This window comes from Geotrypetes seraphini, chromosome 11, assembly GCF_902459505.1.
Source record: "Geotrypetes seraphini chromosome 11, aGeoSer1.1, whole genome shotgun sequence".
NCBI classification, from domain to species: domain Eukaryota; kingdom Metazoa; phylum Chordata; class Amphibia; order Gymnophiona; family Dermophiidae; genus Geotrypetes; species Geotrypetes seraphini.
In genome coordinates, this window is record NC_047094.1 from 52,756,181 (window position 1) to 52,782,796 (window position 26,616).

Below are 26,616 nucleotides of genomic sequence, written 5' to 3' on the forward strand. Positions count from 1 at the left end.
CAGCACAGAACATCAGATGTATTTTTACCCACAGCAGCTGGTGTTTGAAAAAGCAATTAACTGCTATAGGCTTACTATTAGACCATTCTTGTCCGAGACTCCACTTAACCTACGGCATGATTAACTCTTGATTCAGGAAGACTGGAAAGATAATCAATCGAACAGATGATTCTTTCACATATTATTATATTGAATGTTCGGAGGTGGAATAGAGCTGCCAAATGTCAGCCACTAGGTGGCAATGCTGCTCCATAGTTTATAGGAATTTAAGTCAGTTGAAAAGAGGGAAAGAAGAACTATGAGGCTCTCCTACTTACACAGTAAATGGGAGAATGCTGGGACAAAATTGTAGGTTAGAATTTTGGCTGTCAGTGGAATTTGCTCAGGCTCTTAACCCCTCTGGATTTTGGACAGAAATTCCATCGTGATTTTAATTTTGCTTACCCTCCTAAAGCTCATCAGAGAATTTCATCTAAACCACAGGATCTTGTTCCAAGCAATATCCAAAGAAAACATTAAGGGGGTAATTTTATAAAGCACTTTCCATTTGTAAAGCATGTCTGAAGAATATGACATTTATGGAGTAGAGGAGTAGCCTACTGGTTGGAGCAGTGGTCTGAGAACCAGGGAAGCCTCCATTGCCTAATGTACATACTTAAGGGCCCTTACTAGGGTTACCAGATGACCGGGAAAACCTGGACATGTCCTCTTTTTAGAGGACTGTCCAGGATCTCAGACAGACTTTCCAAAAACCCATCAGTTTCTCCGGGTTATGGAAAGCCCCTATGAGCTCTGGCCACATCTGGAGAGCATCTGAGCATGCGGGGATGACATCACACACATCTGCGCGTGCTCCAGGCCCTCCAGATGTGGCCGAAGCTTGTCGGAGAAGAAGAGAGGAGGTTTGTGGGGGGCGGAGCTGGAGGCTGAACTGAGAGGGACTGGGGCGGAATGGGGCCGGGCTGGAGGCAGAACAGGGCGGGGCCATGTGTCTGGATTTTTGCGGCCCAAAAAATGGGCCCTTACCAAACTGCAGTAAAAAGTAACCTTAGTGTGTCATTACGTGGGTCATTGTGCACTAAGGCAATTTTTACTACAGGGGTAAAATGGTTGATTTTTCTGTTTTTAGTATCAATTGCCCTGCACGAATTTTCCCATTAGTATTAGTGCATGAGCCCCTACCAAGTTTCAAGTTTCAAGTTTAATCTTTATTTGATGAATCGCTTATTACAATATCTAAGCGATGTACAGTATAAAAACCATCAGAATGTGGTAATACATTTAGTTTACAAAAGTCAATTAAAAGACAGACAATGTTGGACAAACAGGAAGGGGTGGGAAGGAAGGGGAAAAGTTACAATTTTGTTATATGTTAGAGATTGACATCAAAAGGAAAGCACATTGGGTAGTAATGGGTTAAGATGATATAAGAAGAATGTGAAAACCTAAAATGTTATGTTTTATGAATCAAATGCGTCTTGAAATAGATATGTTTTTAAAATTTTCTTAAACGTGACGAGGTCTGTTTCATTTTTAATATAATTAGGAAGGGAGTTCCACAATGTAGGGGCTTTCACAGAGAACATATGTAGGTGTAGGGTTACCAGATTTGTTGAAGCAAAAAAGAGGACACGTAGCCCTATCCCACCCTGCCCCCCAGCTCCCAGTCCCACCCCATTCCTCCCCCAGCCCCGCTAAACCTCATCTCTTCTTCCCTGATCTCAGGGCCACATCTAGAAGGTCTCCAAGTGTGCGTGGATGCAACACAGTGACATCACACGTGTGTGAGATCATCGTGTTGCATCGGAACATACTGGGAGGTCCTCCAGAGGCGGCCCTAAGCTCTTGTCTGAGCTGGGGGCCTTCCAAAATCCAGACAAACTACTGGGTTTTTAAAATCCGTCCGAACACCCAGACAGTCCTCTCTCACCCCTGACCCAGTCTCTCTTTTCCCCTTGGCATCACTCTTTCTTCCTCTCCTCCTTCCTCCTCAATCCTGCAGTCTTTCTTCTCCTTCCTCTTCATGTGTCTAGTGCCTTTTCCCTTCTTTCACCCCGGCCCAGTCTCTCTTTTCCCCTTGCATCACTCTTTCTTCACCTCTTTTCCTCTCCTCCTTCCCCCTCAATCCTGCAGTCTTACATACCTTGTGTGAGGTACTAGCAGCATCCTACAGGCTACCTTTTGGCCAGGATTTTCCCTGTGCTGCCCCACCTCTTCTGATGCAATTTCCTGAGGGCAGAATGTGGCAGAGGGAAGAACCAGGGCCTGGCAATGTCCGTATACAACATCAGAAATATACATATTAAAACAGCACAGTAGAAAATTCATATAACAGAAATAGAATGCCAGCAATAGGCAGCATGAAAAAATATTATTATTATAATATCAGCACAATGCAAACTAAATATCTTAATAGAAAAAAGCAAATGAAGTTATCAGATGTCCGAATTTGCCTGGAGATGTCCTCCTTATGAGGACATGTCCGGGGGTCCATTTGGCTTTTCAAAACCCAGCACTTTGTCCTGGTTTTGAGAAGAAATCGCATCAGGAGGGAGCATACACGGATGCAATGCGGTGATGTCATGTGCGCATGCGTGGATGCCTTCCTGTCCGACGAACAGGCAACGGGTTGCGTGGCTGGGGCGAAACTGAGGGCGTAAAGGGGTGGGGATGGATGGGCCTTTGAGCAGGTCTAAGGGTCCATATTATACTGATATAAAATCTGGTAACCCTATAGAGGGGCATTTTCGATATGATGTCTAAATCCGAGTTTACATGTTTTCTGAAGTGCGTCCAAATATCAGATAGACAAAATGGCCATTTTCAAAACTGCAAACCATCTCTTTTATTTTTTTCTTCCAAAAATGACCTTTCTAGACATCTTCACCTTTAGTGCATCTATCTTTTGACCATTTTCAAAAAACAAAACGTCCAAATGAAAAATACAAAGCAAGGCTTTGGAACTTAGGAAGGGAGTCAGCATTTTTAGTAGACTGACCACAAAGACATCCCAGCAGAGCAGTGAGGCACCCTAGGGGGCACTGAAGTGAACTTCACATAAAGGGTGCCAGGTATAAATCTCACCATAACCCCCTTATAGTGTATAGCAAGCCCTCTGAAACTCACGCCAAACCTACTGTGCCCCACTGTATATCAATGGTTTATCCAAGGTGATACAGTTAGTTCACCCTTTATACCTTGTATCAAAAAAGGTTTCAATGCCAGTCTTTTAGCCCTCAGAGACGCCACCAGAAGATCACATTATCATATCTTCTGGCTTTACGCACCTGATCGTCATTGGGTCAATATATGGTGTGTATATCAATTTCTTATTTTTTAATTAATTTAATTTATTTTAAAACAATAAATAGTTTTAAAGAATATTTTATATGAATTAAATACTTAGCTTAACTGGTGGTTGGTGGTTAGCAAGGGATTAATGAGCCAACATGTTTCACCCGTAGAGGGGGTTTCCTCAGGGCTACTATCCCTACAATAAGAAAACCTTATTTTAGTAGGAGAAACGCTAAGTATAAATATCAACAGCATGCACACTATAAATATTAACCATACGTGCCTACCTTTTTAGTACCGATTCTTCACGACATGACCACCCAATCTAAGTCTTTTTAAGATGGTTGCGGCGTGGCAAAAATCAACCTTAAATCTCCCTAAACCCAGAAGTGAGGTGTGGAGGGGAGGGGCCAATCGCCCGATCCCTTGCATCACCCCAAGGCTGGAGGGGCTTTTACACTAAGTGTCAATCAATATTTCCTAACTCCCATTAAATTTTAGGGGAGGGTTTCATAGAACTCCCAGGGAAAAATCACAGAAGGGATGACCATTCCAATTCAAGGTTTAACCCATGAGGAATCACAGTATCTAGGCGGTATATCCACCTTTGCTCCAGATAATTTAATTTAGCCTCCAAATCCCCCTCCATTCCTTGAGTATTCAAAGTTTCAATCACCCTCCACCTAATATGGGCCACCTCATGTTTTTTAGACTTAGATTGGGTGGTCATGTCGTGAAGAATCGGTACTAAAAAGGTAGGCACGTATGGTTAATATTTATAGTGTGCATGCTGTTGATATTTATACTTAGCATTTCTCCTACTAAAATAAGGTTTTCTTATTGTAGGGATAGTAGCCCTGAGGAAACCCCCTCTACGGGTGAAACATGTTGGCTCATTAATCCCTTGCTAACCACCAACCACCAGTTAAGCTAAGTATTTAATTCATATAAAATATTCTTTAAAACTATTTATTGTTTTAAAATAAATTAAATTAATTAAAAAATAAGAAATTGATATACACACCATATATTGACCCAATGACGATCAGGTGCGTAAAGCCAGAAGATATGATAATGTGATCTTCTGGTGGCGTCTCTGAGGGCTAAAAGACTGGCATTGAAACCTTTTTTGATACAAGGTATAAAGGGTGAACTAACTGTATCACCTTGGATAAACCATTGGTATTCTCTTCCTTGTAAAAAAAATTTTTCGTTCTATATAAGCCAGATACACCACTGTATATCAAGCCATAAGAACATAAGCAATGCCTCCACTGGGTCAGACCCGAGGTCCATCGCGCCCAGCAGTCCGCTCACATGACGGCCCAACAGGTCCAGGACCTGTGCAGTATTCCTCTATCTATACCCCTCTATCCCTTTTTCCAGCAGGAAATTGTCCAATCCTTTCTTGAACTCCAGTACCGTACTCTGTCCTATTACGCCCTCTGGAAGCGCATTCCAGGTGTCCACCACACGCTGGGTAAAGAAAAACTTCCTAGCATTCGTTTTGAATCTGTCTCCTTCCAACTTTTCCGAATGCCCTCTTGTTCTTTTATGTTTTGAAAGTTTGAAAAATCTGTCCCTCTCTACTCTCTCTATGCCCTTATGCCTGCAGATGTCACCTATATATCAGTACAGTGGGGTTTGGTGGGCTCACACTTTCCACCATAAGTGTACTAGTTAGGGTGGGATATGGACCTGGGTCTTCTTCTCTGCAGTCCACTGCACTGGCCACTGAGCTACTCCAGATACCTGCTTACTGCTTACATTACATTGCATTACATTACATTAGTGACTTCTATTCCGCCAATACCTTGCAGTTCTAGGCGGATTACAAAAGAAGATAGTTGGACATTTCCAGGAAAATTACAAATTAAGGTTGCTGTTTACATGGTCGAGACATTGCTGGGAAATTTACAAGAGTGGGGATAGTCATGGAGATGTGTTAGAATTTCTTGTTAAATTTTTTGAATAACAGGGTTTTGATTTCTTTTCGAAATGATTTGTAGACGGTCGTTATTGTCAGCATGTTGGAGAGGTGGTGATCAAGTTTCGCTGCTTGCGTTGCTAGTAGGTTGTCATACATCTTCTTGCGCTGTGTACCTTTGATTGGGGGGGGGGAGGGGGTAAATGGTGTCTGAGTTCTCCTTGGTTGATTTGTTCCGGTTTAGGCGATTGATTAGGTAGATGGGGGCACTGCCGTTCATTAGTGCTCTATTAGGACTGGCCACGGCCGACCTTTCTGGTACCTAGGGTCCTGTCAAGCCATGATTCTGGAAGCGGTGCTTGCTGATTGACACGCGCCAGGCATTCAGAGAGTGGTAGAAAACTGGAATGCGCTTCCCGAGTCTGTCATAGGGGAAAACACCCTCTAGGGATTCAAGACAAGTTCCTGGTGAACAAGAGCGTACACAGGTAGGGCTAATCTCAGGGTGCTGGTTTTTGACCAGAGGGCCACCGCGTGAGCTGACTGCTGGGCATGATGGACCACTGGTCTGACCCAGCAGCAGCAATTCTTATGTTCTTAAGTACCAGCCGTGGTAGGCACCACTTCCAGAATCAGCCCCTTCGCGTGCACCATTGTCTGTTAGCACATGCTTCGTAAAGGGCTCCTAATTTAGGAGTATAAACATAGGTGCTCAGCATTTTTTTGGAAACCGGGCCCCTAATTTTTAATGAATTAGAGAAAAAAAAATCAAGTCATGCACAAATCTCTATACTTCTTCCTGATGGCTGCCTCTCTACTGTATGGGCAGATATTGGATTGAATTCTCTATTTCCTCCCTGACCACATCTGTTCATCCCTCTCCCCAACCTTTCAATTTTTATTCTAATCCACTGATTCCCTCTTTCCCCATGTTCTCAATAGTTTTTCTTCACGTTTTGACTTACTTTTTTTTGTTGTTGATTGTTTGTTTTGTTTATACCCTAATTTTTTTTATGTAATTTTTTTTATTGTAAACCGCTTAAATTTGCCTCTTGGTTTTATATTTGCGGTATATCAAATAAATTGAACTTGAACTTACAGTATATTAAAGAAAGAACTAGGCATTATTGTTCATGCACTTGCTTGGAGAAGGCAATCTAACACATGACTGCCTAAAGTGCCACTTAATTGCTCTGCGACGCTGCGTCATGTGTCTTAGTCTATTCAACAAAATTCCCTAAATATCTATATATAATTTCTGCCAGCAGATGGCACTTGCTGCCTCCTAATCGAAATACCACTGTGAGCATTTTCCCAGAAGGGAAAGTAAAGAATCTGCCTGATATCTGGGTATAATAAACTAGATTGTACACTTAATAACTCACTCAGTCCTACCATATTTATCCTGCTTTCTTTACCTCCCCTTCCCCAAACACAAAAACACATTATCAATATACAATGAGGGACACATTCTATAAAGGGTGTCCCAATTGTAGGCAGCAGTAGGCATCCTTCCGCCGTCTAACCCCAAAACTAAAGGCAGGCCGCCTACACTGTAGGCCAGGGGTAGGGAGCTCCAGTCCTCGAGAGCCGTATTCCAGTCGGGTTTTCAGGATTTCCCCAATGAATATGCATTGAAAGCAGTGCATGCAAATAGATCTCATGCATATTCATTGGGGAAATCCTGAAAACCCGACTGGAATATGGCTCTCGAGGACCGGAGTTCCCTACCCCTGCTGTAGGCATTTGTTGCGGTTGAGGGAGACACGTTGGGACACTTAAGCTTCCCATGTCTCATGCCCTGGGCAAGCTTAAGTGGCCCTAAATGCCCGAAATGTTGGCCAGCAAAATGCTGGCTTACATTTCAAATAGACGTGGCTGCTAAGCTGATCATAGCAAGGGTATCCCCCTGCTGTGATCAGCTGAGCGGCAGTGACAGTGAATCCATCCTCCCACCCCCCGCAAAGTCCCCCAGCAGGAGGGATGCCTACTCCCTCCTGCCAAAATCCACAAATCTTCCTTGAGAATTCCACCTGCTTGAGGGATGCCCACTCCCTCCTGCTGGACCCCCCTCCCCCCCGGAACTTCTGAAACCCCAAATTGGCAACACCCCTCCTCCAGACCCCCCCCAGGGGACATCAGAATGGTTTATTCAGGTACTCAAGCATTTTTTCCTGTCTGTTCTGGCAGGCTCACAATCTATCTAATGTACCTGGGGCAATGGGAGGATTAAGTGACTTGCCCAGGGTCACAAGGAGCAGTGTGGGTTTGAACCCATAACCTCAGGGTGCTGAGGCTGTAGCTTTCACCACTGTGCCACTCTCTCTCTCCACACTTCCCCCCAAGCTTCTAGACCCTGCACCCCAAAGCCCTCCCATACCCCATACTTCTTTACAAAGTCCTGCTGGAGGGAGGCTTATGCCCTCCAGTTGGCAGGCCCACCACACCAAAATGGCGGACCTTCCCCTTCCCGGTGCATTCTGGGATGCACCAGGGAGAGGTCTAAGGCTCTGATTGGCTCAAATTCCTAAGGCCCCTCCCAGAATGTACCGGGAAGGGGAAGGTCTGACATTTTTGTGTGGCAGGCCTGCTGGCCGGAAGATGTAAGCATCTCTCTGGCTGGACTTTCTATAAAGTGGTATTGGGGGGGGCCTTTGGAGTTCTAGAAGCTTGAGGGAGTGTGGGGGGTCTGTAGGGGGGTGTCACTTTAGGGGGTTCAGAAGTTCCAGGGGGGGGTGTTCCAGTGGAAAGGAGTGGGCATCCCTCAAGTGGGGGAATTCTCGGGGAATTTGCATGTTCCGGCAGGAGTGAGTATCCCTCCTGCTGAGGGACTACATAAAAATAGTTTGTCACTTGGAGAAACTTCTTCAAAGAAAATACTTCTTCATATAGATATCATAAAGACCTCAGTGGCCCAATGCAGGTCAAAAGTACCTGGCAAAAACACAAATAGTAGCAACATTCTATGCTACCGATCCAGGGCAAACAGTGGATTCCCCAATGTCTGTCTCAATAGCAGACTATGGACTTTTCTTCTTGGAACATGTCCAAACCTTTTATTAAAACCAGCTAGGTTAACCACTCTTACCACATCTTCTGGCAATGCGTTCCAGAGCTTAATTATTTTCTGAGTGAAAAAATATTTCCTTCTATTGGTTTTAAAACTATTTCCCTGTAACTTCATCGAGTGTTCCCTACTATAGTCTTTGCAGTTTTTGATAGAGTAAAAATTCATTCCACTTATATCCATGTACACCCTCAGGATTTTGTAGGCTTCAATCATATCTCCCCTCAGCTGTTTCTTTTCCAAACTGAAGACCCTAACCTTTTTAGTCTTTCCTCATATGAGAGGAGTTCCATCTCCTTTATCATCTCGGTTGATCTTCTTTGAACCTTTTCTAGTTTTGTTATATCTTTTTTGAGATAAGGTGACCAGAACTGAACGCAGTACTCAAGGTGAGGTCACACCATGGAGCAATACAGAGGCATTATAACATTCTTAGTTTTGTTTTCAATCCCACTCCTAATAATTCCTAGCATGTTATTTGTTTTTTTTTTTGGCTGCCATTGTGCATTAGACAGAAGGTTTCAGTGTATTGTCTGCAATGACACCCAGATCTTTTTCTTGGGCGCTGACCTCCAAGGTAAAACCTAGCATCTAGTAATTATGAGTTGGGTTATTCTTCCCAATGTGCATCACTTTGCATTTGTCCACATTAAATTTCATGTGCCATTTGGACAATCAGTCTTCCAGTTTCCTAACTGCAAATTTTCACAGTCTGTATGCATTTTAACTTTGAACAAATTAGTGTCATCTGCAAGTTTAATCACCTCACTCATCGTTCCAATTTTCAGATCATTCATAAATAAATTAAATAGAACCGGTCCCATTATAGACCCCTGCATCACTTCACAATTTACCCTCCTCCACTGAGAAAAATGACCATTTAACCCTACCCTTGGTTTTCTGTTCAATAACCAATTTCTAATACACAACGGAACATTGCTTCCTATCCTATGACTCATTAATTTTCGCAGGTGTCTCTCATAAGGAACTTTATCAAAAGCTTTCTGAAATCTAGATATAATACATCAACTGGCTCACCTTTATTCACATGTTTATTTACACCTTCAATGAAATCAATCAAATTGGTGAGGAAAGACCTTCCTTGGCTGAACCCATGCTGACTCTGTCCCATTAAATCATGTTTGTCTATGTGCTCCAAAATTTTATTTTTGAGAATTGTTTCCACTATTTGACTGGCACTGGATTCAAATGTATCAATCTGTACTTTCCCGTATCTTCCCTGGAACCCTTTTTAAAGATCAGCGTAACATTGGCCACCCTCCAATCTTCAGGAACTACAGACGATTTTAGTGACAGGTTACAGATCACTAACAACAGATCAGCAATTTCATGTTTGAGTTCATTCAGTACCCTGAAATGCATACCTTCCATTCCAGGTGATTTATCACTCTTTAACTTGTCAATTTGGCTTAGTACGTCTTCCAGGTTCACCGAGATTTGTTTCAGTTCCTCCACATCATCACCCTTGAAATCCATTTCCAGTTTAGGTAGATCTCTTACATCTTCTTCCATAAAGACGAAAGCAAATAATTCATTCAGTCTCTCCGCTATGACCTTATCCTCCCTGAGCGCCCCTTTTGTTTCTTGATCATCCAATGGTCTCACAAATTCCCTCACAGGTTTTCTGCACCTCTTATCATTCAGTACCCTGTGCTAGTGCCTCTTCTGGTCCAATGGTTGAGCCGATAACGAAGGGACTAGACTTAGTAAATAAAGACAGGTTGTTCACCCTCTCCAAGGTAGAAAGAACGAGAGGGCACTCTCTAAAGTTAAAAGGGGATAGATTCCGTACAAACATAAGGAAGTTCTTCTTCACCCAGAGAGTGGTAGAAATCTGGAACGCTCTTCCGGAGGCTGTTATAGGGGAAATCACCCTCCAGGGATTCAAGACAAGGTTAGACAAGTTCCTGCTGATCTGGAACGTACACATGCAAGGCTAGACTCAATCAGGGCACTGCCGCGTGAGTGGACTGCTGGGCACGATGGACCACTGGTCTGACCCAGCAGCGGCAATTCTTATGTTCTTATGACCCTGCTTAGATTGTGAGCCCTCAAGGGGGCAGAAAAATACCTACTGTATCTGAATGTACACTTCTTCCATAGCTTTTGTGGCTTTCAGGCAATACATAAGGAATTACAAATAAATAAGAAATTGTGCATCATGCTTGTGGCTCTCAGGACTTCTTGCACTGCTTGTTGCCCTCTCCCAAAAACTGTTACTGTAGGCAACCACCTAGTTATGCCTAATTGTCCAGCATTTTTTATTGTAAACCGCCTCAAACTATTATGGCTTTGGCGGTATATAAGAATATAATTATTATTAATTATTGAACTGGCTCTGTGTGTGCAAATCTTTTCCAGGGTTAAAATTTTGATTCAGTAGAACTGATATGGGCAACCACGGTCTTCGATGGCCACAACCCAGTCAGGTTTTCAAGATTTCCATAATGAATATGCATGAGATCTATTTGCATACAATGGAAGAAAATTAGTCTCATGCATATTCCAGTTGCATAGCCAGACAGCCAAATTAGGGTATACCTGAGCCCAAGAAGGATGAGCTCAAAAAGTCATTTTTACCCCTAGCCTCCTCGCATCCTTCACACTCCCAAACCAAAAGAAGCACCTCAGCGGATAGGGATTTAGAAGCCCTGCCAGCTAAAGACTTCCTCCTAGTAGAAGGAACACTTATGTCCTATGCAGCTGGTGGCAGTGTACAGTCATGTGAAAAAATTAGGACACACTATGAAATATTCAGTTCTTTCTTAAGAAATGTTCACATATCGATGTCAAATCTTTTTTTTTTTTTAATTTATCTCTGGAAAAGAAAGTGATGTAATTGCAGGTAAACAACAAAAATTTTCCTCGATTTACTCATAAAGCAAAAGATTTCCACAAAAATGTGCATTCTAAGGAATAAATTAGGACACCCTAATAGCTAGTGTTACCCCCTTTGGCTAAAATAACTGCAGTGAGACGCTTCTTGTAGCCATCTGTCAGTCTCTGGCATCGGTTTGGTCCACTCCTCAATGCAGAATTCTTTCAGCAGTCAGATGTTTGAGGGGTTTCTTGCATGTACAGCCTGTTTCAAATCACCCCACAACATCTCAAAGGGATTAAGATTAGGGCTTTGACTCAGCCACTCCAGGACTCTCCATTTCTTAGTTTTCAGCGAGTCCTTGGTGGATTTACTGATGTTTTGGGTCATTGTCGTGTTGCAGGGTCTAGTTCCGCTTCAGCTTTTAATTTTCTTACAGATGGTTTCACATGTTCCTCAAGCACCCTCTGATACATGGTAGAATTCATGGTGGATTCTATGATGGTGAGCTGGCCAGGTCCTGCTGCAGCAAAGCATCTCCACACCATGACACTTCCACCTCCATGCTTTACGGTATGAGGTTCTTTTCCTGGAATGCTGTATTTGGTATACGCCAAACATGTCCTCTTTTCTGGAGTCCAAATAATTCAATTTTAGACTCATCTGTCCATAGAACACTATTCAAGACGTCTTGGTGTTTGTCTACATTCCCTCTGGCAAATTTCAGTCTGGCCTTGATGTTTCTCTAAGAGAGCAAAGGTTTCCTCCTTGCACACCTCCCATACAAGTTAAATTTGTGCAGTCTCTTTCTGATTGTAGAGGCATGCACTGTCACATCAACAGTAGCAAGAGCCTGCTGTAGGTCCCGTGATGACATTTTAGGGTTTTTGGAGACTTCTTTTAGCATCTTGCAGTCTGCTCTGGGTATCAACTTGCTTGGACGCTCAGACCTGGGCATGTTGGCACTTGTTTGGAAAGTCCTCCACTTGTACACTATTTTCCAAGCCGTGGAATGGCTTATGTCAAATTCTTTTGACATCTTTTAAAATCCCTTACCACTTATAAGCTGCTACAATCTTCTTTATAAAGGCCTCAGACAGCTCTTTTGATCTCACAATGGTGTTCATTCTCATCACAGCAGTCATGAACACACCAAACTAAGGGGTCCTTTTACTAAGGCGCACTAACCGATTTAGCATGCTCTAACCCAGTGTTATTCAACCTTTTGACACCTGTGGACTGGCGGAAATAAAATAATTATTTTGTGGACCGGCAGTTGAAGAACACTGGGCTAAGTCGTACCATCTCCACCCAATCTCTGCCCCAGACCCCGCCCCCATAGTAGTACTAATTGTAACACCATTTTTTCCATTAATTTTTCATATATACACACATACACACACAATATAATCGTATTAACAACACATAATGGTTAACCACAAAATTAAAATACACAAATCACACTGTAGGAAGGGAGGGGAAGGGAGATGCTGCCAGAAGGGTGAGGAAACAGGAAAAGAGAATTGTTGGATATAGATATGGAGTGAGAGGGAAAGACATGGTGCACATGGGGAAAGGAAGAAATAGGAAAATTGGGCAGAGAGAGAGGTAGAGATGCATGGGGAGAGAAGGATGAAAGGGAGAAATGTTGATATGGTAGTGGAGAGGGAACAGATTGAAGGAGATGCAAGGTAGAGGAATATTGGAGGGAGAGATGTTGCATGGTGCTGGAGAGGGGTGATCGACGGAGAAATGGACATGGGGCTGGTGGGCAGTGGTGAAAAATTCTGCACATGCTCCAGGGGATGAAAGAGGGAGAAATGTTAAATGTGGCAGTAGAGGGGGTGGGAGAGATGCCTGGATCTCTCAAGATAGATGGACAGTGAGAGAGAGGGAGACATGTTGCCAATAGAGGTGGAGAGAGGAAGAAAAGATGGACTCATGGAGGGACAGAGAGAGATGTTGGTTGGGGAAGGGAATGAGGTCCAGAGGAGATGAAACATGCAGGAGGCAGAAAGAAAGAAATTAACTGCCGGGGTACAAACTCTATCGCGAGGACAGGTCAGGTCAGAAAGGAGGAGGAAGCATACACTCGACCAGAGTTGACACAGCAGCGACGACCAACAAATTGGAATCGCTATGGGTTAAAATACCGGGAAGGAAAGAGTCCAATATATAATTGGGCCTGTACTATCGTCCACCTGGGCAAACCGAAGCTACCAATGAAGAAATGGAAGCCGAGATGAAACGAGAATGCAAAAATGGCAACACGATTATTATGGGAGACTTCAACTATCCTGGGATAGACTGGAATCTTGGAAACTCAAAATGCGCTAGGGAGACCGGATTCCTGGAGGCTATACAGGACTGCTTCATGGATCAGCTTGTCAGAGAACCGACGAGAGGGAATGCCACTCTGGATCTAATTCTTAATGAGCTAAGAGTACCTGCAAAGGAAGTGGAAGTAGTGGGACCGTTGGGAAACAGCGATCACAATATGATCAAGTTCAAAGTTGAAGTAGGAATACCGAAGGGAAAGAGAACCACAGTGACAACTTTTAATTTCAAGAAAGGAAACAACGAAGCGATGAGGGTAATGGTAAGGATGAAACTTAGGAACAGCTCAAAGAAATGGCAGACTGTAGAGCAAGTCTGGTCTTTATTCAAGGTGAGCGAGGCACAAAATCTGTATATCCCCAGATTCAGAAAAGGATGCAAAAAGAGCCAAAGAAAAGACCCGACGTGGATAACTAAAGAAGTGAAGAAAGCGATAGGTGATAAGAAGAATTCTTTCAAGAAATGGAAAAGGCAAAACCGAGGAGAACTGGAAAGAACACAGGAAGTATCAAAAAGAATGTCACCTCGTGGTTAGAAAAGCAAAAAGAGAATATGAAGAGAGGCTAGCCAGGGAAGCACGAAATTTCAAACCGTTCTTCAGATATGTTAAAGGGAAGCAGCAGGCTAGGGAGAAGGTGGGACCGCTGGATGACGGAGATAGGAAGGGAGTGGTGAAGGAGGAGAAAGAAGTGGCGGAAAGACTAAACATGTTCTTTTCGTCAGTATTTACAAAAGAGGACACATCTAATATACTGGAACCTGAACAAATCATCAAAGGAGACCAAGCAGAAAAATTAACATCCATGGAAGTAAGCCTCGAAGACGTACACAGGCAGATAGAAAAATTAAAAATTGACAAATCACCGGGCCCGGACGGAATTCACCCTAGGGTACTGAAAGAACTAAATGAGGAAATAGCGGAACTATTACAACAAGTCTGTAAGCTATCCCTGAAAATAGGCGTGATCCCGGAGGATTGGAAGATAGCCAATGTTATGTCCATCTTTAAAAAGGGATCGAGAGGTGACCCGGGGAACTACAGACCGGTTCCGGGGAAAATGGCGGAAACACTGATAAAAGATAGCATCGAGGAACATCTAGAAAGGAATAAACTTATGATAACAAGGCTTCTGCAAGGGAAGATCGTGCCTGATGAACTTATTGCACTTCTTCGAAGGAATTAACAAACCGATGGACAAAGGGGACCTCATAGATATTGTATACTTAGACTTCCAAAAAGCCTTTGACAAGGTACCCCATGAACGCCTACTTTGGAAACTGAAGAACCATGGGGTGGAAGGAGACGTACACAGATGGATCAAGAATTGGTTGGCAGGTAGGAAGCAGAGGGTAGGAGTAAAGGGCCACTACTCAGACTGGAGGAGGGTCACAAGTGGTGTTCTGCAGGGGTCAGTGCTTGGACCGCTGCTATTCAATGTATTTATAAATGATCTAGAAACAGGGATGAAGTGCGAAGTAATAAAATTCGCAGACGACACCAAACTATTTAATGGGGCTAGGACTATAGAAGACTGCGAAGATTTACAAAGGGACCTGAACAAACTAGGGGAATGGGCGACGAGATGGCAGATGAAGTTTAATGTAGAGAAATGTAAAATCTTGCACGTAGGAAACAGACACCTGAGGTCCAGCTACACGATGGGAGGGCTGTTATTGAGTGAGAGTACCCAAGAAAGGGACTTGGGGGTAATAGTGGACAAGACAATGAAGCCGTCGACACAGTGCGCAGCGGCCGTTAAGAAAGCGAATAGAATGCTAGGTATAATCAAGAAGGATATTACAACCAGAACGAAAAAGTTATCCTGCCATTGTATCGGGCGATGGTGCGCCTGCATCTGGAGTACTGTGTCCAATATTGGTCGCCATACCTAAAGAAGGATATGGCGATATTTGAGAGGGTTCAGAAGAGAGCGACATGCTTGATAAAAGGTATGGAAAACCTTTCATACGCTGAAAGATTGGAGAAACTGGGGCTCTTTTCCCTGGAGAAGCAGAGACTTAGAGGGGATATGATAGAGACTTATAAGATCACGAAGGGCATAGAGAAAGTAGAGAGGGACAGATTCGTCAAACTTTCGAAAACTACAAGAACGAGAGGGCATTCGGAAAAATTAAAAGGGGACAGATTCAGAACCAATGCTAGGAAGTTCTTCTTCACCCAGAGGGTGGTGGACACCTGGAATGCGTTTCCAGAGGGTGTGATAGGTCAGAGTATGGTATTGGGTTTCAAGAAGGGATTAGATGATTTCCTGAAGGAAAAGGGGATAGAAGGATATAGATAGAGGATTACTATACAGGTCCTGGACCTGATGGGCCGCCTCGTGAGCAGGCTGCTGGGCATGATAGACCTCTGGTCTGATCCAGCAGAGGCATTACATATGTTCTTATGTTCTTATTGGATGCACAGTCAGTAATCCTCTATCTATACCCTTCTATCCCCTTTTCCCAGACCCCACCACCATAATAACAGTACTAACTGTAATGCAATTTCTTCCATCCATTTTCATATACACACAATATAATCTTATTAATACATATTGGTAATAACAAAATTAAAAAAAAAACAACAAAGCACACGGTACGCAGAGAAAATCTTAATTATCATTTATATATATATTTTTTCCCCAAAGGAAAAATATGCAATGTCACCTCAGTAATAACTATAGAAAAATAGATAAATATAGTGCAAAATATAGACAGCAGATATAAATTCTCAAAACGGACACATTTCGATCATTAAATTGAAAATAAAATCATTTTTCCTACCTTTGTTGTCTGGTGATTTCATGAGTCTCTGGTTGCGTTTCCTTCTGACTGTGTATCCTTTCTTTCATTTCTGGGGCAGATCCTGGGTTGATATTTGTTAGACTTAGGGAGTACTTGGCTTGAAGAAGTTGAGAAACACTGTTCTAGAACTTGTGTGCCCAAATTAGGTAGTCAAAAATTTGGGCAGGCAATTTTATACAATCTGGAGGTATATGTGTGGCAGTGCTGATTGGACATGCTTCTTTAAATTTCATGGTTGCCATTTTAAAGGCGTGCTGGCTGCCACAGCTGAAGGTTGACCCAACTTTTTTTTTTATAGTGAAAGTCTTCCTTTGAAGATGGGGTGAAGGCACAATATAAGCTCAGTTTTGCATAGATAGGAAAAAGAACATCCATATCTACATGTTTCTGAGCATTTTATAAAAGGCAAGCTGAATTTGAAACCTTTTGTAAAATATCTAAAGGGACACAAGATATATGTGCAGTTTTCAGCAGGCACAGGAAGAAAAGCAATTTTACAGAGGGAAGAAAGAAAGAGACGTAGGTCGGGCTTCAATCACTTTTGCACATGCCTTGGAGCAAAGTAAATACCAGCATTTAGATCTTGCAAAGTACAAATAGATGTGTATTGTAACTGCAAAATCCAACATACACATGGTTTTCAGATCCACCCAGAGCGCACCCCTTCATAACTAACTGTGCATGTAATAGATTTACACATGTAGGTGGTGACTTTCTAAAATCACTCTTTACACATACACTGCAATGCACAAATAATTGCACATGCAAATTTGAGCATGTGTCCAATTTGCGCAAAAAATTTAATTGAATGAATCAATTAGCACCAATCATTGGGATATTAATGACCAATTATTGGTGCTAATTTTAATTAAAAGATACACATGTCAATTTAGGCACGGGATCCACACCTACATTTTATGCGCGAGTCAAACAAGGGGGTTCAGAAATGGTAGGATCATAGATGGATCAAGGATAGTCCTGCAAGTTGCGCATATAATTATACAATAAGGAGAGATCCATGCCTAACTTTAAGTGCAAAGTTTAGCAACGGGTTTTAGTTGGTGCAAATGGACATGTTTAAAGCTAGGCATGATTCCCGGAAGTAAACGCTATTCTATAAACTGCACCTAACTTTGCTAAATATAGGATAGTACTCAGTGGTTCTCTTTAGCACCAATTTTTTAAGGCACCATATGTAGAATCTAGCCCATAGGACATACACTCAGGAGTGGAGGAGTGGCCTAATGGTGAATACAGTGGGCTGAGAAGCTGGGGAATTGGGCAAGTCATTTAATTTTCTATTACCCCTGGTACATAAATAAAATCAGGTTGTAAGTAGAGAGTGACACGGGAATTGCTACCATGGTTACCATGGTTACCACAGTAATTATCAAGGTAGTGAGAACATACTCAAAAAAATTCCCTGAGAATACCAAGAGAATGGTGGGCCATTCAGTGCCGCGGGAATGGGAACCATTTTTGTTGCATTCCCACAGTCAGCCTCTCTCTCCTCCTTCCCTCACTTTGCAGCTCCCTCTCCCTAACTCCTACCTTCTCTGCCGGCAGTATTTTGCCCTGCTGGCACTGGATGGAAGTTGAGAGGAGAGAGAGAGAGAGATAGAGAGGGAAACATATGCTGGATGGTAGTGGGGAGGAGATAGAAGGGAACAGATGCTGGATGGAAGTGGGGAGGAGAGAAAGAGGATAGCAGACACTGGATGGAAGTAGGGAGAAAGAGAGAGAGAGAGGGGAGCAGACCCTGGATGGAAGTAGGGAGGAGAGAGAGAGAGGGAAAAGTGGGGAGGAGAGAGGGGAGCAAATTCTGGATGCAAGTGGGGTGGAGAGGGCTCAGACACTGGATAGAAAGGGTAGAAAAAGAAGGCACAAGCTAAATGGAAGGAAGGGATAAAGAAAAAGGGCACATGCTGGATGAGGAGAATAGAACAGTTAGTGAGATACTGGAGGGGGTGAGGGAAAGAGGTGGCAAGCTGTAGGTAGACACAGTGAAAAGAGGGAAATTGAGGACTGGATAGTAAAATAGAATTTAATCTTGGCAGAAGCAGAAAATACATTGAAGAAAGCTGAAAGGAAAAGGAGTAGAGAAAAACAACAAATAGGAAATCCTGGCAAGAGAGTTAAAAGAAAACAAAGACAGCAGAAACCAGAGACTGGGACTACAATTGGAAAAAAAGCAAAGGTAGAAAAAACAATTTTATTTTCCAATTAAGATAAAAGTAGTGTGATAGCTGTGTTAATAAATGTTAATAAATAAAAATAGAAAATAGAAATGCGGTGTTATCTTTTTATTAGACTAATTTTAATACTTTTTTGATTAACTTTCACTAAACGAAGCTACATTTCTCAGGTCAGAGCAGGATATCATAATAGCAGTATATTGTACTGACTTGAGGAAAAGGGTTTTGGCCCTTGAAAAAAAATTGAAAAAATGTATTTAGTCCAATAAAATGGTATCACATTTTCCATTTCTTGTATTATTGATATTTCTTAGTTTGTATTGTAGTGATAGGAATATGTCAGTTTTTGAAATTTACATCTGCTATCTTGCAAAGTATAGGGGGACATGCATCACTGTTTATCTTTTTCTATGCAGAGTCTGGTTTCTTGGGGTTCAGCTTAATTTTTATTTCTATTTTTAGTTTTTGGTTACTGATTCTATATTGGGTAAAAGTCTGTGTTCTGAATTTGTGAAAGAGACATGGCTTTCTGTTGGCATTGATTGCAGGATTAATCTGTACTAATCTGGCATGTTTAGTTTTCCAATCAGTGTACTGATGTTCTAGCGTCCACTATAGTGCTATCTTTCCTAAGTAGGGTCTTGTTATGTGACTTCTGGAAGTTACTGCTATTGTGTGGTATGTTGCAATTTCTCTGTATGTCCTGAGTGACATTGTCTTGTTGCTGTAATAAATCCCAATACATATATTCAATTTTCCATACTGTGTATTGAAATTGTCTTATTACACTTCCCCCTCCGAATCTGCGGTTTCAGCATAGAAAAAAAAAAAAATAGAAAAATAGAAAAAGCGGCAGAAAAGGGCTATAGCCCACCAAGTCTGCCCATTCCAAGTATCCCCCCCCCTGAATTTACTCCCTTAAAGATCCCACGTGAGCATCCGCAGATTCGCTTCCCACGCTCCTGCCCCGTGCAGATCGCTTATAAGAAATGGCTCGAGAGACTACAGGAGCTCAAGGCAGCCATTTTCTGTGAGCGATCTGCATGGGGCAGGAGCGTGGGAAGATCGCTCCTGCCCCGAAAACCCGCTAGACTACCAGGTAAGGCTTAAGGGAGGGCTTACAGGGCTTAAAATAGCCGGGGGGGGGGGCTGAATATTATTCACGTTTTTTTAATATTCGCGGGCCGGCTCTGTCCCTAACCCCCGTGGATACGGAAGGAGAAGTGTACTGTTTGAAAAACATACCCATATCTTATCACTAACTCAAAATATGTTTGTCTGATCCTTATTTGAAGATCTTACTCCAACAATCTTATCGCTAACCTTTATTATGTATGTAACCCGTTCTGGGCTCTTCTGGGAGGACTGGCTAGAAAATTAAATAAATAAATAAATAAATTTTTGTATTGCTTCACAATATTCATTCAATAATATGCAACAGGTTTTTATCCCACATCGTGAAATGCCTTAAATTTATGAGTGAGAGGTTTTCGTCAATGAACGAGAATCCTACCTGCTTTATTATTCCTGAGTTCATTTATTGAACACTGCAGGATTTCTGAGACATTTCCTCTCATTAAATTCATAACTCTTACGTTGTGGGATAGAAACCTGTTGCATATTATTGAATGAATATTCGTTGAGGTTTCATTTAGCCTTTTCAAGTATAGTGTTCCATTACTTCACAATATGTCTTATATTGGATTGGATTTACATCAAACCTTTCTCGGTAACAGCAGAAGGCATGTCACATTTATGTACAGTAGGCATTTTTCTGTCCCCGGAGAGCTTACAATTTGCAACTGAGCCAATGGAGGGTTAGGTAACTTGTCCAAGATGTCGGGGATCAACAGTGGGAATTGAACCCTGGCTTCCCTGATTCTCCGCCTGCTGCTCTAACCATTAGGTACAGCTCATACAGCTAATACGTAGGGCTCCTTTTACTAAGGTGCGCTAGTGTTTTTAGCGCACGCACAAAATTAGCGCGTGCTACAGCAAGCGCAAGCTGAAAAACTACAGCCTGCTTAAAAGGAGGCAGTAGCAGCTAGCACAAGCTAAAACCGCTAGCGTACTTTTGTAAAAGGAGCCCTTAATGTTTGGTAACAACAGAAATTTAAGGCTAGCAGAGCCAAAGCCGGGTGGCCATTTGGCCACCTACCTAACTCATTAATAGGTAAATTATTTTATGGATACCAGTAACCTCAGATTTTCTATTACAATACTATTGTTCTGTTCACATGGCCAACAGGAAGATGCTGGACTGGGAAGCTAAGGCTGACTGAGAACCAAGTGTTAAAGTACTTATATTTCCAGAATACTGTACATACTATTCTGTTCAATATGTTGTATCATTTTGCCCTGCATTCTTTTATGTGTGTGTGATATTCTGCTCTTGATATGTTTTGCACATGAATAATTACAACTAAAATTATTGTCTGGACTAAAATATCACTGTATGGCGCTGATGTTTGGCTTTCTGTGCGCAGTGCAGAAACCAGCATGCCTCGCAAGTTGTACTTTTATTGATGTTCTTTAAATCAAACTAAAAGTTGCTGCGGGAGGGAGTGGGCATCCCTCCTGCTGCCAGGGGTGTTGGGTTTTGTTTATCGGATTGTCGGGGGACCCCAGCGGCGGTGGCAGGAGGGAGTAGGCATCCCTCCTGCTGCCGGGGTTGTCAGGTTTTAGTTGTCAGGGTTATCAGGGGACCCCAGCTGCAGTAGTGGTGGGACGGGGTGGGCATCTCTTCGATTCAGGGGTATCTCTTTTTTAAAACATATTTGTGGGGTGCATTGTGCTTATGTGTTGATCGCTATCATCAGCGACGTATCCCATGTAAATTTAGCGACCCTCCGCGAACCTCATTTGCATGCGCTGTTGTTGGAGAATGACTCGTCTTTTTCAAATCGTTACATTTAAGCCGCAATAGCGGCCCGTTGGATTTTAGCGCGAGGGTTAGAGAATCTGCTCCTGGGTGTTTGGGAGCTACTGGCACACACCATCTGTGTTGTCAGGCTCTTTGGTTTGAAAGTTAGAAATCGGTTTTATGGTTTTCAAATTAGTACAGTATGAAATTTCTGAAAAAATATGCACAGCAGAGAACTTCAACTCCGGAAGCCAAATGTTAATGAACAAGGGTCCACAACCAGAACTGCTCCTATATTACCCCCAAGCTGGTCATTTTTCCTACATCTAAATTCTCCACTAAACACTCCTGAAGAGAGAACTGTATCAATAGCTGATGTTATTTGGCAGGGAGATAGGAAATCCCTGGTTCCCCCTCTGAGAAGGTCATCCATATCCAGTTAGCCAAAATGGAATGTCCTGATCTACAAGAGCTCCTTTAGAACAGGGAGAATGTTATTAATAAGTTGGTGTTAGCAGGCAGGAAATATCTTGATCTGGGATATAATATCAGTAGAATTTCTTCAGCTACAGGCTGTTTATAAAATATTAATTTATCTAAAGCAGTTGTCAGTTAACATTTATAAAAATAACCAACTATTTTACCTCTTCCCTGGCCTAATAAAACAACTGCTTTGTATCTTGCAACGTTATTAGGCTAAAAAAAAAAGCACAGCTCTGCCATTTCGGGTGCATGGAAACCCTCTCCCCTTCAGTGCTCCTGCGATCAGGAGAGGGTTAAGCAGGGAATCCTCCGACTAACAGCTTCATCCTGTTCAGTCGGCTAAGTGGCGCCTCTGAGTCAGCGAGGGGGCTTCGCAACCCCCAGAGACTTCACCAGCCAAATACGCGTGGAGAGCCAGGGCTCCCTCCCTCCCTGGCACAGCGCCCCGTCCCAAAGTTTTCATTTTTAAAGAAGAAAGCACGGTTTCAAAGCACATACACAACTATGTACAATAGTGGGGGATTTATCTAATGCTTAACATGCAGACATAGGAGGCTGACACTATTGCTTAACGTTTTGAGCAGCACAAATTGAGACCCCCCCCCTCATGCTCCTAGATTTCTCAAATCCCGGGGTTTTGTTGGGGGGTATTTTTTTTGCCAGTCTCACTGTGTGACATTTTGGAAAACCACTTGGCTTTGCTATACTTAAACATCCCTAAGAGGGAACATGCTGGTGCGGGGACTAGAGAGTTGCACGGGGACAGAAATCCCACCCATCCCCACCCGTCCCTGCCAGGATCCTCTCCGTCCCCACCCATCCCTGCCAGGATCCTCTCCGTCCCCACCCGTCCCTGCCAGGATCCTCTCCGTCCCCACCCATCCCCACCAGGATCCTCTCCGTCCCACCCATCTCCGCCAGGATCTTCTCCATCCCCACCCGTCCCCGTCAGGATCCTCTCCATCCCTACCCGTCCCCGCCAGGATCCTCTCCATCCCCACCCGTCCCCGTCAGGATCCTCTCTGTCCCCACCCGTCCCCGCCAGGATCCTCTCCATCTCCACCCATCCCTGCCAGGATCCTCTCCATCCCCACCCGTCCCCATTAGGATCCTCTCCATCCCCACCCGTCCCCGCCAGGATCCTCTCCGTCCCCACCCATCCCCATAAAAAGCAGCAATTACTTCTGACAGGATCATCAATTCCACAGTTTCTTTTGTGTTTGCGCTGCTGTTTTCCTTGTGGAATCTCTTTGGTGGAACCCTTTTTTTGTTTTCTGTTCAGGTAATTAACTTATAAACCCCCCTCTTTTACTAAGGCTGATGTGTCCATTATATTATATGGACGAACCCTGCTTCCAAAGCCTTCCATCCCCGTGGGAGTCCCGTTGGCTAGAGGGGGGTCCCCGTGGGCCAGAAGGGGGTCCCCATGGGAGTCCCGTGGGTTAGGGGGGATTCCCGCGATTCCTGTTCCCATGCAGACCTCTAGCGGGGACTTAAATGCCAGCTTTTTATCCCAGCTTGATCTGAAGTTAAATAGGTTTGGCAGTTACTACACTAGTGGATGCTTGTCTGTGCCACAAAACCATCACAATCGAGCACGCTTGGCAAGCTCTGCTCAGGAAGTGCTACAAGTCAGGACTGAAGGACACTGACAAAATTCTTTATATGTATGTGGAGAGGGGTTGGAGGGTGTAGTGTTGGTGCACAACACAAAGTTTGGTAGAGAAAGCAGAGCGTACTGCAGATCAGGACTGAGATGTATTGGCAGAGCTATGTGGGCAGGGGGTCTCAGTGCTCAAATAACAGGAGATGCTATAGGTTCAGACTGAGGGGCATATGTTCAAAAGCATACCATTTGAGTAAGGCTGGTTGTAGCCAGTCTCGCTTATGAGTTAGTTCAGCCTCCAATGCATAAAAGGGTTCTTGGTCCAGTCAAGGTAGCAGCCACCGAGAATCCTATGCAAATACATTACAAGCTCATTGGTATTAAAATGAGCACTCCATGGAGTGTACAGCAAGGAACACCCACCTTTTAGCGCGCATAATTTTCCGGAAGGTAGAAGCAGTTGGTAGCATGAAGGTAGGAACATTTTATCTGAATTTTTAAAAATGTGCTTGAATTTTAAAGTCAGTGGCCTTGTGTGTGTTTTGTGAGCATGTGTATCCTGCACCTTACAGCTGTGTCTAAACTCATACACACACACACACACACACACACACACACACACACACATACACATACACACACACATACACATACACACACATACACACACACACACACACACATACACATACACACACACACATACGCACACACACACACACACACACACACACACACACACACTGTAGCAAAGGGGCTTTATGTAGGGGTGCTGAAAAGTTCTCAGCCCAGCCAAGAAGAGAATGATGCGGAGCCATGAAATTTACAAGTTATTACACATATTCACCCCTAAGTTCAATACACTTGGCACATCATGTCTGAAGTTTCTGTAATCCTTCCCAAAAATACTCTGACGTCTGGCCACTGAAATACAGCTCTGTTGCTGCAATCACCTCTGAATCACTCAAAAATTGTCGCTCTTTTAAAATTCTTTTTAAGGTTTGGAAACAGAAAATAGTCAGATGGAGCAAGATCTGTAGGGTGGATGGCCTCTGCACTGAAACCCCAACTGTGTCAAAACATTAATCATTTTGCCAGCCTTGTGAGCAGGTGCATTGTCTTTCCCTCTCCGTTTTTCTTTCAATGCCTCCTTTAATCAGCAAAGCACAGGAACTGATAAAAAAAGATTTTTTTTCAGATTGCGGCTCTTCAATAGACTTCGACTGTATTTGGCTCCTTGTATATTTAGGGTTATTTTGCAGTCCATGATATTATCATGTCTGGACTATTGTAATCTTGTGCTCTTAGGTTTACTAATAACCCTGTTGAGTGCTTTACAGGTTGCCCAAAACTCAGTGGTGAGAACTTTTTCGTTTGGAAAGGACTGAACGTGTCACGAAATATTATGTGAAGCTTTATGGGTTGAAGTTACAAGATCGCATATATTTCAGGTTGCTTGTGATGGTATACTTGCGCTTGAATGGTCTGGTTCCTGCAAGTTTGGTGGGGTCTATTCAGGCTTATGTCCCTTTAACAAAACTGCGCTCTGTCCATCATGGCGATTTGTCTGTGCCATCTGTAAGGGAATTGAGACTGAATACCTCATGTGTAACTATGTTTTTCCTGTACAGGACCCCAGGAATGGAATCTATTACCCTTGTATATTAGAAGCAAATGTAATCTTGAATGGTATTTGACCAAAAAAAATATTTGTCGCCTACAACTGATACAAAATACTGCCATAAAAATTATCACAAACAGGAAGAAATTTGATCATGTCACTCCCCTGCTAAAAAGTGCACACTGGCTACCAATCCTACACCGAATTATATATAAAGTAGCTATTCTCTCTTTCAAGTCCCAAAATACTAAAGAACCGACCTTCATTCACAAGCTTCTTATTCCACATGAACCTTTAAGTCCTAAGATCTTCCTCTCAACATCTTTTTCATACACCGTCTTTGAAAATCATTAGCACACATTTGTAATTACGGCTACTACAGTTTGGAATTCCTTGCCACTTCATATCAGGGCTGAACAAAACTTAGATAAATTTAAGGGAAATCTAAAATGCTGGGGGGGCGCTGTTGAGCCCACGTGTGATGGCAGCTTGAACGTGGAGCTCCTGCACCCGAACGGAAAATCACAATTTGCAGCGCTGCATCGGCGCTCAGAACCGCTTTAAAAATTAAGAACAGGCAAGTTCCAGGTGTCCCCATTCAGAATCGCTACTTTTTGCTCGGCGAAATGGCAGACAAAAAGGTAAATAAGCGTCACAAACCGGACCCCCCGTCGCCCTCTAAAGTACTGTTGCCGGGTCCCGATTCCGGAAGTGCTTCAGAGATACTAGCTGAACTTCGGGAGTTAAAAAATTTAGTCTCTGACACTAAAGCTGCAACGGAGGAAATAAATGAAAAGCTAACTACCCTGACTACTGACTTTTCACTGCTCCAGACCCGAGTTCAGACTCTGGAAGACAAAATGGAGTCCACATCACAGCACATGGCTGAGCTGAAAGCTCATACAAGGAAAATTGCCTTCCTAGAGTCAGAACTGGAAGATAATAATAACAGGTCACGTCGCTGCAATATTCGTCTACTTGGGCTTAAGGAAGGATCACATGACAACAATTTGGTCACATTTCTGGAGGATTTGATTCCAAAACTGCTGGACCTTACCTTCACACGTGAGTTTGAAATTGAAAGGGCACACAGAGTACCTTCTGCTAAAAATCCGAATGACCGCTTCCCTCGACCGGTGGTTATTAAACTCCTCCGTTACCAGCATGTCTTAGACATTATGCAGCGTGCTAAAATCAGAGCACCTATTAAACACGACGGAGCCACCATTCTTTTCCTGCCTGACCTGAGCAAAACCACGGCTGCAAGGAGAAAGAAACTGCTCTCATATCGGCCTCAATTAAAGCAGCTCAACGCTAAATTTGGCATGTTATACCCTGCTAGGATGAGAGTCACTCTCTTCAATCAAACCAAAGATTACACTAACCCAGAGGATTTAGCAGCTTTTATTGAATTGCAGTCTCCTACCCCCATTCACCAGGTTTAACCACTACACTGGGGCTGTTTTCTGAGCCATCTTGTCTGTATTATGGTATCTTGCTGATTGCAATAGTTCATTAATTGTTCTGTCTCTTGTTCTGATTTATCTCTCATTGCTCATTGTTTATTACATCATGT